The sequence below is a fragment of the Octodon degus genome, unplaced genomic scaffold (assembly GCF_000260255.1).
Source record: "Octodon degus isolate 3935 unplaced genomic scaffold, OctDeg1.0 scaffold00134, whole genome shotgun sequence".
Taxonomy (NCBI): Eukaryota; Metazoa; Chordata; class Mammalia; order Rodentia; family Octodontidae; genus Octodon; species Octodon degus.
Window position 1 is genome coordinate 3,943,591 of NW_004524710.1, and position 13,553 is coordinate 3,957,143.

Genomic DNA, 13,553 nt, shown 5'->3' on the forward strand with positions numbered 1-13,553 from the left:
AGAGAGACAGAGACAGACACAGAAAGACAGAGACAGACAGAGAGACAGACAGGGGGAGAGAGAGAGAGAGAGAGAGAGAGAGAGAGAGAGAGAGAGAGAGACAGAGACAGAGAGACAGAGAAGACAGAGACACAGAGAGAGAGAGAGAGAGAGAGAGAGAGAGAGAGAGAGAGAGAGAGAGAAGAAAATGAATACCTGTAGACTTCAGCAATCATTGCTTGGAATTTATTCTACAGAGATGAAAATGTTTATGGTGGATGGCTAACTGGAAGTCAACTTCTTACACCCAGCTGAACTGAACTAGCATGGTACTGGGTGCGGGAGGCCCACCTGAGGGTTATTCCCAGCAGCATAAGAGGCAGAACTGGAGAAGCTGTTGAGAGGCTGTTAGGGAAGCTGTTTGGAGAAGCTGCTGGAAGCTGCTGGTTCTCTTGGGCTGTTCTGCTAGAGGACCTTGTCATGCTGGCTTTCCTGGTGAACTTTGCAGAAGCTTTGGGCCTCATATTGAGCGTCGCTTCCTGGCTCTTGAGGGGAATGTGGTGCACTGCTCAACCTCATGGAGAAGCTTGTCGCATTGGCTTTCCTGAAGGGAACTCGGCTTTCCTCATCACTGGAGGAGCTCAGGACCTCACTGTTGCTGAGGAAAGCTATGGGACTTTTGGAGGAGCTCTGGTGCTTCTATAAAAATTATTTTTAAAGGTCCAGAGCTACAGTGTATTAATTATTATAACTGTCCTTCTAACCTGTTTTTTAAAATTTTTTTAATTATTTTTTTCTGGTGTTTAACTTGAGCTTTGCTTCCTAGCTCCAGTTCAGATCCCTCAGCTTCCTAGCACAGACCCTTCATCCCCCTGGCATAGACTTCCCAGATTCCACCACTTTGGAAGGACCTTTGAGCCTTTCCAGCACAGATCCATGAAGTAGGCCTACATGGGACTTTATTGTGGGCTCTAGGGCCCCAGCTGGACTTGTGGGAGGCATTGTTGTGAGCTCTAGGTTTTCAGGTGGACTCATGCTGAATATTAGGATCTAGGCCCTCAGTTGGAGTCTTTAGCGTTTATGTGTGTGGACAGATTTCCTGCACTTCTTATATATGATTCTTTGGTGGTTCATTATAAAATACTATTATAGAATGTGTTCTGTATTGTTTCCCTTGCAAAAACCCCAAACCATGACAACATTCATCTGCACAAATACCTGAACAGGTTGTTCATGCAGCTTTATAAAATAGCAAAAGCTAGAAGCAACCTAAATACTGTATCCTTCAGTGGGCAGATGATTAATAACCTCTGGTGCATCTGAACAATGGAGCATGGCTTAGCAATGAAAAGAATAGGCCACTGGTGCACACACAACTTGGCTGGATCTTAAGATAATTTTACTGAGTGTGTGTGTGTGTGTGTGTGTGTGTGTGCGTGTGTTTTGGGGTAGAATCAGTCTCCAAGGGTTACATGGATTATGCAGATCCTTTTATATAAAATTCAATGCTTTAGAGATGAAGATCAGATCAGTAAAAAATTGGAGAGATGATATGACTTTAAGGCAGCATGAGAGAGTCCTTTTGTGGCAATGGGACAAGTCTGTATATTAATGGTGGTGGCAATTACATGAATCTACCATTGTGATGTCATCACAGAGATTCTACAAATTAGTAGATGCAAAAACTTTTGAAATTTGAAGTTCAGTAAGTGGTACTTCATGAATCATTTCCTGGCTTCAGAATGCATTGTCTTATTTAGTGGGTCACTCAAGAATATCAGAGAAAAAGAAAGCTGAAAGACAATGAATGTGGCCAGTTTTGTCTGTAGTTCAACACAATTCATAATTTTTTTCAATGAAAAATACCTGTGTGGAATTCCTCTTGTACCTACATTTGAAATTTTCCTTCCAAATGCATGGTACGTAGAATTCATAGAGTTCATTGCTTTTTGGGAACAAATGAAAAACACTGGGCGCTGTAAAACTTCAGTACACTCAAGAAGAGCTGAGTAAATATGAAAGGCACATGATTCTAGCTGGGCAAGAATTCAACCAACTGTAAGTCTGAACCAGTTTCACTCAACTTGTTTTTGCTGCTATAAACAAGAGTAAATCAGACCTACAAATTCTACAACCCAGCTGCTGCACAGTTCTCTCTGGATAATAGCTCAGTGCAAACACCTTTCAGTTCATCTGCTGAGTCCCGATAGTACAGGCTTAACCCAGGAACTCTCTCTACTTGGCCTACCAGCCGTAGCTTTGAACTTGGAAAACAGAACAAATTGAGAAAGGGAATATAGTCCACCTCATCTTTTTTTTTTAATTACACTAGTGGGCATAACTTTTCAGTGTCTAGGCAATTGGAGTCCAAATGTCAACCCTGGAATGATTTACAATTAGAGTAAAGGGCTAAGAGTGGGAGGCTCTGACTTTTCTGAAATCTCTTAACTCTGAGTTTTGTCTTGACCCATCTCTAAAGTGGAAAGCACATGAAACTCAAGCATACTACTGATCTTAGAAGAAATGTAGTGTTACAGCCTAACTCTTCACAAATGTCTATTTCACTACTTTACATCCACCCCACCTAAACAATAGGAGAATAGAAACCAGCCATCCCTTCATTTTCTATAAGCATTTATGAGGAACTATCATTTGTCAAATGAAAAATAAAAACTGTCCTTGAGGACTAATTGGAATATACGGCACAATTGTCTGACTCAGCCTGTATGAATTCCTGGTGAATAAGTACACTGGGTTGAGGGCCATTTCCTTCAGAGTTGCACAAAAACAGGTATACATGTGGGACACCAGTTCTTAAAGAAAAGCAGCATTCACCAAGTCTACTTAGGTGCACATGTCCTCAGACCTGTGATTTCAGTGACCCTTCCCTGTTGGAGACCTGCTTATCCTTCACATGTTTTATAGCTCTGGTTGACTCTAACATGGGCTGTACCGATAGGCCACAGATGGAAAGGGGCATATTATGAACCTGTCAGTTCTCGAAGAACCAATAATAGGAAGGAAATATACAGGGAGGAAGCTTGTGCTATTTCTTTCCATGTGAAAATCCTTATCTGCACATGGATGGGAATGGTTTCCAGACAGCAGCTGGGATCTGGAACAGATATTCTCCAATGTCAGGACCAGTTGAAGAGGGTCATGTTGACGTTACATGAAGATAACTCGGCCTCTGGCCAGAGGCCACCTTTCTTCTTTTCTGGTGCTGGAGATGGAACCCAGAATCCTGCTTAGGCTAGGTAAATGGTCTACCACTAGCTATCCTCCAGCCTGCCTGAGGTCATCTTGACACCTTGGGTGATTTTTTTTTCCATTTCTAGGATTGAAACCAGGGCCCTCTGTATGCTAGGCAAACACCTCACCACTCAGCTCTGCTTTCAGTCTTTGGGTGAAACTTTAATAAGCAAAAATTGGACCTAAACTTCACACTGGAGACATGCAAGGGTTCACTGCATCTTTGCACTTACGGGCCTCCAACTGTCCTGTTTTCTTATCTCTCATCCATTCATCTACTTCATCCTTCTCTCCTTTTCCTCTCCTCCTCTGCTTCCTGCTCTCTCACCATTTACTCAAAGTGTTGAAATCCTTTCAAAACTTACTGTTAAATAAAAGCAATGAAAACTGCTACTATACTTAGACTAGGAAGTAACGGGAAGTTCTGATTATAATATAAATATATATCTTTTACTATCTGTTAAGGTTTGTGTCTAGATGTTCCCCCAAAGCCTCATGCAGTCCTGGGGCAGCTTCTGGAGTTTGTGATTGATTAATGTGGGTGTGGATGCTGCACCTGCTCTGGAGCAGGTAATTTGCATTGCAATGTAAGGAGGGGAGAGAAGCTAGCTAGCTGCCTGGGCTGCTGCCACTCCCTTTGCTCTCTGCTCTTTGGTGCCATCATGAAATGCCATCTGCTTCTCTGCCTTGGAGCCAGCTGAGTATGGACTGAAACCTCTACTAACTGTCAGCTAAATAAACCTTTCCTTCCTTCATTTGGGGTGTCAGGTATTTTGTCCCAGCAACGAGAGAAGAGTAACTAAGTCAGCATCACTATACATCATACCAATAAACTACAGCTGGATAATGTCACATCTTCTTTTGCAAAGTAAATATACTGACAATAAAGGCTCTGAAATGATCTGAAACCATTTAAAGTCCCCAAATTTCCTAATCAGATGATGCTCAGAGCAATGATATTTTGGTTGTCCCAGATAATAAATTACTTTTCCCAGGTTCATCCTTCATTTACACAAACCTCCAGGCTCTGTTTATTTCCAGACTCCCTGCAGCTGTCAGGTTTTTGCTACATAATTACTGTTTATTCACAATTTCTCGCTTGTTAGGGGATTTGCCCACAGAGCTCTCACATTCAGCTTGCAAAACCTGATGACTCTTATGTTTTGTTCTTTGTGCTAAACGTTGGAGGCAGCTTTTAGTCCTGACCAAAATATTTGCAGGATACTAATTACATTTCTATGGACCATCAAAATAAAGTCTGTTCGAGGATTAACTTAAAAAAAATGCGTCAAACTTCATAACTGCAATTTCAAATCATTGAGAACAAAGTATCTGGAGATTGGAGGAAGTACAAATAATCTCCTGCCTTGGAGCGGTAATATTCAAAACAGCAACCAAGGGCTGAGTGTTCACTGTGACCTAGGCCTGCTCTGAGCGTGTTCCTTGTATAGTCTCCAAGCTGCCAGTTGACATAGGCAGTACTAGCAGCCATTCTACAGATGAGAAAACCAAGGTGTGGAGAGGGTAAGTTGATTGTCCCAAGTCCCAGAGCTAGGATGTGACATAGCCCAAGTGCCTACATTTGTGCCATGACACCACATCCTTGTGAAAGCTATTTTGCTACATGGGAATATTTTTAGAAGCTCAATATCCTGTGTACTCAATGAAAGAGAAAAGCCTCATTCCTCTGCCCTATTTTTGATCTCCCTTCAACCCACAGGCTCCTCATCCCACCCTTCTGCATCACGCGAACTGGGCAAGGTCCCCACAGAGCGTCAGCGTCCTCCCTGGTGCTCTCCCCACTCACGGCAATTTAAAAGCTCTGATCTCTGTTTTCTGGGAGTTTGACTCACAGAGAGTCACAGAAGGAGACATGTAAAAGGAACATGCAGGCCTGAGAGAAAAACATGGAAAAAAAAAATAGATGAGGTTTGTAGCAAGTCTGATAACAAATCACTGAGATTGGAGTTGTGTAACTGACAGCACCTGAAGCCAAATTCCAACAGGGATTTAGCTTCTTGAGGTGACAGTTGTGAAACGACAGCCCATGTCGATAGTGTGTAGTACATCCTTTCCTGTCCCTGCACCTGGCTCTCAGGTGGCTTTTCCCTCTCAGCAGTTGGTTTCCCTTTTGCTTTCCTGTCAGCTTGGGTCACACATTCATTTAATGCCTCTTTTTGGAGTGCTGGTGTCTCAGTCACTCTTCTCTCATTGCTGGGACAAATACCTGACACCCAAAATGAAGGAAGGAAAGGTTTATTTAGCTCACAGCTACTGGAGGTTTCAGTCCATACTCAGCTGGCTCCAAGGCAGAGTGGCATATAGCACAGGACGACCTTTCATGGTGGTGGCAGAGAGCAGAGAGCAAAAAAGGGAATAGTGGCAACAGTGGCTACAGAGAGCAAGTCAGTCAGTCCCCCTTAAGTTGCATTCAGGCTGTCCGCCCCAGGCTGGGTGCAGCACTCATGCCCATAATCCCAGTGGATCATGAGTTAATTACAAACTCTAGAAGTCTGCCCCATGACTGCGTGAGGCTTTGGGAGCATAACTAGACACAAACCATAACAGCTTGTCTGAGAAGACATTGTCCAGGCGATCCGAGGAATACGACAGTGAAGGGAGAGTGCTCCTCACAAGAAGTTATCTGTGGCAGGGTCAGTTTCTAAACACGCAAATCTGATCCATCTGGCACAGATAAAACCCTCCAATGGCTTTCTACCATTTAGGCCAAAGACCAAAATCTACCAAGTGACTTCTGCAAAGTCACGCCTCCTCTCTTCTGAGTCTCATACACATGCCCTGGGTTTGCATGTCTCTGACCTCTTGTCAGTTCCAGGAATGTGCCAGACTAGACTCTCAGTTTCTGTTCTTGATAGCATCTTCTTATTTTCCATGCAGAGCCTTTATCTTAATTCCCAAATGTGTGATTATTAGTTATATTGGGCTCCAGCCTGGGACTGCAAGTTGTCTGAGTATGGGAAAGAGGTTAGACTCATCAGAGATAAGGAAGAAATGTTAGCCTCGGTCAGCATGTACAGAGTTGCCAACATGCCAGACAGAGGCCTTGGAAGTCACAGGCTTTCTAAGCAGGGAAGTAAGGCCATCAGAACTGTGCTTCAGCAACACAGCAGAGGGTCCTGTGTCAAATGAGATGGGATGGACAAGGGCAGAGCAGAGGTCCCCTAGGAAGTGCTGTAGTCTGAAGGAGAGGCCACACAGGATGAGGAAAAGAGAAAGAGGAAACTCATTTGGGAAATGTGGCCAAATCAATAAGAGATAATTGTTTGAATGTGGAAATCAAGAGACAGGGTGGGTCCTAAGAGATTCCAAGTTTCCCAGACAGACATCTGAACAGTTGAACTAATGGATAGAAACAGAAAAGGAATAGGAACAGAGTCCTTTGGGGAAACAATGGTAGACTCAGCTCTGGAATTGTTCAGCTGGAAGTATAAAAGAAAAAAGGTCCACAAGCTTCCTAACTGGAAGTTGCCTGGGTGGGGCTACAGAGCAGAAGAAAGATCGTGGCTGGCACAGAAGTCCTGGGCACTAGGTACACTGGTACTGTACCCATGAAGAGGAAGAGAAGGAAGAGAGATGAAGAATAAGAAAGGAGTACAACAAACTCAAAGGCAGGAAGAATATTCAAAGAGAAATGTGGGATCCCAAGAGAGGGCCTCCCTTTAAGCAGAGGTCCTCAAGTATCAACACCTGGAAGAAAATGACCCCTAAGAAAAGCCAGCTGAGGTTGCTAAGGGTGGTCAAGAGAACAGGCTCAGCAGTAGGATTCCAAGGGTAAAACCAAAAAAACCTGAGGATTTTAAAACTACAGAGGTCACCAGGGATTCTACTGCCCTCTGCTGCTGGATTTGATTTCATTAGACAGGGCAAGTCTTGGTAATTACTGACCACTTGCCATGAACCAAGCATTTTTTAGTCATTAGTTTTCACCGGTGTTGTGAAGAAGCTATCTTTACTTTAGTATCCATTATCATACAATTTATAGTTAAGAATGAAGCCCAGGAGAGTACTTTAACTTGTGTATGGGTGTAATTCACTAGGCTTTAAGTAAAGCAAGTTTTACTCAACACTCACCTACACCTAGATCCCCGCAGAGGTGCAATGCGTGAATGTTTTGATGAGTGAAGAAATGAGATGAATGGAGTTCAATACTGTCATCAGACCTGTGCCATTTCAAAGCCCATAAGCTTTCCAGGTAGAAGAGATTGTCTTATTGCCAATTTCTTCCAAAATTTCTTCAGAAAAAAGAGTAAAGAAACTGACCTCGTGAGAAGTGTTCTTTTTGAGTAAAAAATATTGAAAAGTTATAATTTCACTTTGCAAGTTATCTAGCTGATAAGCCATTCAGATAGTCACATCAACCAAAGATGAATTAATTGTAAGGCAGTTTTACTTTCTAGATCGTGTGTGTGTGTGTGTGTGTGTGTGTGTCAAAATTCACAAACAAGTAAATATGTACAAACTTTAAGAAACACAAAGCTCCCATCCCAACAGTCAATCATAAGCCAAATCATTTCAAATGGTAAGAAAATGATTTTTCATGCTTTTCTGGAGAAGATTATGTTTCTACGGTAATATTCCTTCATCTACAGAAAACAAAATTATGGAAATAGTGTTCCTATAGTTGACACTAATTATTAGACTTTGAAACAGAAGAGATTCAAATTCCACTTGTTTCAGAGGTGAGTTTTGTTTTTAATGGAAACATCTGAAAGAGGCATTTTCCTAATAAGAAAAATGAAGCCACAACCATCTACTTGCTTCTGTTATGGGACTTGGCATTCTAATGATTGTCAGCTTCCTTCATTGACAGCAATTCAGCAGGGAGCTGCTGGGCTGCGTGGCACCCTACGTGGAAGCTCCTCCTTTAAGAGCAAGCTTGGAGGACACAGGTGACTGTGACGGCAAACAGTTTTTCCACATATAACATGACACTAAAAGTGCTTGATTGTCTGGCCAGTTACACAGTTGTTTTACTAACTTTTTTCTTTTTGTATCAGGACTCAGTACCTTGAGCTTGCCAGGCAGGTGCTGTGCCACTGAGCTCTATCCCTGGCCTACAAAGTTTATTTATTTATTTATTTATTTATTTGTATTTTTTTAGGGAGGGTCTACAGGGTGTTCAGGATCTCACTACTAGACTGGACTCATAGTGATTCTCCTGTTTACAGCCTCCCCAGTGCTGGGATTACAGGTGCATGCCACCACGCCCAGTCTCAACTGGCATCTCAGCGCACCCAGGGGGCAGGGCCAGCACATACAAAGTTGTTTTAAAGGTAAAAGCCAATAATATAAATAGTAACTTGTTTGGTAAGAAATGCAAAAGCACCACAGAAATACAAAATAGCATCGTTGCCTCTTTCCCCAGGGTATTTACAAACCACTCCAAACCAGAAAGAAGAGGATCTTCAAGTACTTATCCCAGTTGTTGGGTTTTCTTTGTCTCATCATTGTAATGACACAAAATTGAATGATTCTTCACAAATTCTCCACACAAGGCTGCTCTTAAGTGTGCTGAGAAGAAAACTGTCTTCACTCAGCTTACAAAACCTCCTGTTGCCAGTGTCTGCACCTGGAGCTTCTGGATGATCCTAGGGCTTTGAATAGCCATGACGCTTCAGGAATCACTTATGTCCTATAGGTTTAAGTGTATGATTACCAATGCTGAGACCCAAATCCCCATTTTCTGTCTTTCCCAATGTAAAATTCAAAGAAATCTTGGCCAAGAGTACTTTCAGGAGTATCTTTCAAACAAACAAAGCCCCTGAGACTTAGTTTGGGCTGTTGCCCTTTTGAAAGAGAAGGTATTGGAGGGCAGTGTTTTCTCTATGGCCTCCACTTTGGGTGAAGTAGATAGGAACAAGTCTGCCTCCTGGAGCCAAATCCATTCTTACTATCTTGACCACAGAAGCAGCCGTCTCTCTTGCTGATCAGATGTGATCAGGCACTCCCTAGCTGGGCCACCACCTGAGTGGCTCTGAGCACAATCATAGATATTTTAATAATGTGTAAGAGAGGAGAAGCAAAGCACAGATGGTCACTACTAGGTCCTTGGAGAAGTCCGTGGTGTTAGGGTCCAGGTACACATTTGAAAATTTCCTGGAGAAAAGTAATGGTGGCCTGTGGCAATGTGTGCCAATAAAATAGCTAGCTTCCATGATAGCCCTTTTATCTGCAGGGGAGATGTTTCAAGGCCCCCAGAGGATGCATGAAGTCTCTATATTCTGTATTTCCTTCTCATTATAGATCCTAGCAACCTCTGTATGTTGGTTTTTTGTTTTTTTTTTTTTTTCGTCCACATGAAGCTGAGAATTCTCTCCCTTTCATTTAAAGGAAGCAGCACATGGCCTCTCTTTGGCATGCTCAAGCTGCCAGCATCACAGCTCTTGCCCTTTGCAGCCATGATAGGTAGAATAAGGCCCACTTGGTCACAGCACTGAGATATTGTGACAGCCTGACTAATAACCAAGAAGGCTGCTTGTTTAGTCACTGTTTGTGTTGCTGAGACAAAATACCCAGCATCCACAAGTAAAGGGTGGAAAGGTTTATTTATCTCAGCTTGTAGAGGTTTCAGTCCCTAACTGGCTGGCCTCAAGGCAGGGGGCCTGGGAGATAAGCACTGCAAAGGAGGAACGGTTCATAGAGGATAGAAGGCAGCCAAGCAGCAAGGGATGGCTGCAGCTCTCCCTGTCCCTTATATCTTCTTTGGGCTGCTTGGGGCAGGTAGCACTCACAGCCTTAATCTTAATGCCCTTGATCCTAGCATTGCACCATGAATCCATCCCAGCATCACACACACTAGATGCAGCCATCTCTGAAAAAAAGTCCCACCTATGACTGCCCGGGGCTTGGGGGGTGGGGACATCTAGGCACAGCCACAAGAGCTGCTAAGTGGCTAATGGGTGGGTAACATGTACTGTGTGGATGTACCGGATAAAGGAATGATTCCCATTCCAGGTGCAGTGGCTGAGATTTCACCATCCTGCTCAGAACAGCACACACTTTAAAATTTATGAATTGTTTACTTCAGGAATTTTCCATTTATTATTTTCAGAACACAGTGGACCTTGGAAAGCTCAAAACTTTAGAAAGTGAAACTGTGGATAAGGGGATGACTAGTGTATATCTTGAGAACTTCTTATTGCCAGGAACTCTAAGTATTCATTTATTCTTTCTAACAGTTAACTGTCTTTGGTACGTAGTATGGTGTCTGTTTTACAGGAACTGAGGCAAGGAACTGAGGCATAGAATCTCATTTGCACAAAATATTTACTGAACAGATTTTTTTGTTGTTGTTTTGTTTTGGGGCACAGTATAGTCCTTGCTATTGAAAAACGTGTGAACAGGAGACCAAATAACATGCAGGACATGTGACCACTGACCAGGGTTAAGAGTCAGAATGTATGTACGTATGCATGCATGTATGTATGTATGACAGGGTCTACAAGGTCTCACTGCATAGATCCGATTCGTAGTGATCCTCCTGTTTTTAGCCTCCCAAGTGCTAGGATTGCAGCGTGTGCCACCACACCCAGTCTCAATCACAGTCTCAGTGCCCCCTGGGAGTGGGGCCTGCAAGGCAGGCCGGGGATGGAACCCTGGTCCTTGTGCCTGCCTGAGCAGTTGCTTTAATCCGCTCAGCTATCTGGCCGGCCCAAGAGTCACAATTTAAATACAGGTCTGTTTCACTTGAAGTTGGGACGTTATTCATTCATTTACTCATTCACCCAATATAAAGTATTGAGCATTACTCTGCGCTGGGCTCTTTGCCAGGGGCCAATAATAAAATGGTGAGTCCAACAATTGATCCCCGCCCTTGCGGACCTTAAACCCCCTTCTGCTGCTACCCAGACTCTTCACTGGAGAAGAGGGGCTGTCCTCCCGCTTCCAAGGAGCCACGGCTCTCCCTCCAGTTTGGAGTCAGTTCTCTAAGGGCTTCGCTCATTGTAGCTATGTCAGACTCCGTAGTGGGGACACTTTTAGCTGATTTTTCTTTCCATTTATGGACAAAAATATTTTCTTTGTTAGAGAAAATCCTGTTTTACAGAGATGACATCACTTATACATGAGACACATGTAAGGAGAAAAATAAATAAATCCAATAAAAGGACCAAATTTCCTGTGTCTTCTCAAGCGTATAGCTCAAGGTCTGGCCTCTAGTTGTGCAGGACGCAGATCGTCAGGCAAGGCTGAAAAAGAGTTGATTCTTGCCCTGGGCTGCGTCAGAACCTCCCGGGATCTGCACACATCATCGTGCGTCAGCTGCCCCCGCGTGACTCAGGCTGAGAACGAATTTCTCTGACCTCCTTTATGGCGTTGTGTGGGGTTCTTGTGTATATTTGATTAGAGTGTCACCGACCTCATTGATTCCTGCAGGCAGCAGGAAGTTGCGCGTTGCAGGCCGCCCCGCCCTGCCGAAGGCAGAGGGGTTAGCAGCCCCCCAGCTCCACCTGTTGACTGCTTCGGGCACTGTCGCCTCTCTCCAAGAGAGCGTGCCAGCTTCCAGAGGCCGATTCTTTTGTTCCACTTTTCCTTTAGCTTTTTCAGTTCACGATTAATTTTAGGACTAACTTATGCGTGACCAATGCTTGCATTGCAGAAAATGGAGTATCGTTTTTGTCTTTAATATTCACAAAAGAAATTGTTGAGGCCACTGTGTCTTATTCATATCAAGCAGACTGATATTTTGTGGCTTAGGAAAATCATAACTATTTGTCACTTTTTTTGGTTGCTTCTTTTAGTCTTCTGCTCTTCCCTCTCTCAGCTTTACCTTCTTTCTTAATGTCTCCCCAAAGTCCTTTCCTCTTCCATGCCTTCTAGTGGCTCCGGATCCCCTCATTTTCTGGGGTGTGTCTGAATGTATCTCCCCACAGCAATGAAACGTTTGCTTTGCTGTTTACTCAGGTCTTCTCTGAAATTTTCCCAGAAAAATATCCTAGTTTTTGTTCTGCACACCCCACATCTCAAAGAAATCAAGAGTTTTGATGAAAGGAAAGGACACTGACACACCTCAACAATGCCTCGCAGGAACCAGCAATAGAGGTGGCATTTTTCAGAGGTTGCTTGTAGATCAAAGTGAGCTCTGATAGGTGGAGTTGCCAGATTTAAACTTCATAGCATGAAGCAAGTTTTTGACACATAACAAAATTTAATAAACACTATTTCCAGCAATAAGTCATTCTGCCTGAATTGTCTTAGAAGGCCTCCGTTCTTAGCTATGAGTGTGCTTATACCCAAGGTTAGAGGAGTCTGCTCGTGCCCATTTGCACTTTTCTGAAGAACAGCTTGGACAACTCAAGGTGTCAGAATTGGTGAGATAACAGAATCCTGGAGTAAAGCATCTCTCAGAGATTATTTTTACTGACTCCTAGCCGATTTAAGTTTTTACATACATGAGTAAATTTTAAGGCACACAAATGAGATCGTGGAACTGCTAGAAAATTCCATCTGGACATTTAGTTTTAAACCACAGTTCCCAGTAAGCTGACTATATCAGCTTATGTATCACTTTCCCTAAGGAATGATCAGAATTGATCGATTCCCCTGGGTGCATTCATTTTGATGTATTTTTTTGCTTTAAAAACATACTGACTGACATAGCTCAGTAGACTACCTGCTTTGGCAAGTGTGGGGACCAGTGTCTGATCCCTGGTCCCTCATGCTGCTCTGGCCCTGCCCCTGGGGCATGCTGAGCTGGTGACAGGGCCCAGGCATAGTGGTGCAGGCCTGTAATCCCAGCGCTCAGAAGGCTGAGAAGCGGATCATCACTAGGAGTCCGCGCTGCGTAATGAGACCCTATACCAAATACATAAAATGAGAAAAAAGAAAACCATACTGACTGTACTATCTAAAAGCAAGCATGCCTAAAACAAGGTGGCTTGGCCCTGACACGAAGTTCAGGCTTTGAAGTCAGGTGTGCCTGAGCTTGTATTTGGAGGCACTTTCTGATCGTAGGACCTAGAGCCAAGGAAGTCAGAACTTCTTTGACCCTTGCTTTGCTCATCCGCAAAATGGGAAAATCAAAGCCAATTATTGGAGATTCCTGGGAAGATCAAATGATTATTAGGAATACAGAACATCTGACAAATAGGAAGCACCCATACCATTCATTTACAGTTCTTGTACATTTGCACATCACATCATGTAAGCTCAAAAGTGCTGCTGACAACAAATCATGCCCTTGAGCATGGGTAAGAATTCAGGAGAAAGCTTTTATTAACCCCACTTAAACTATGAAGTGTTTTTTGGGATACTCACCTCTCACTAGTAGAAATGAGTTTCCAAATAGACACAAGAAAAGCCAA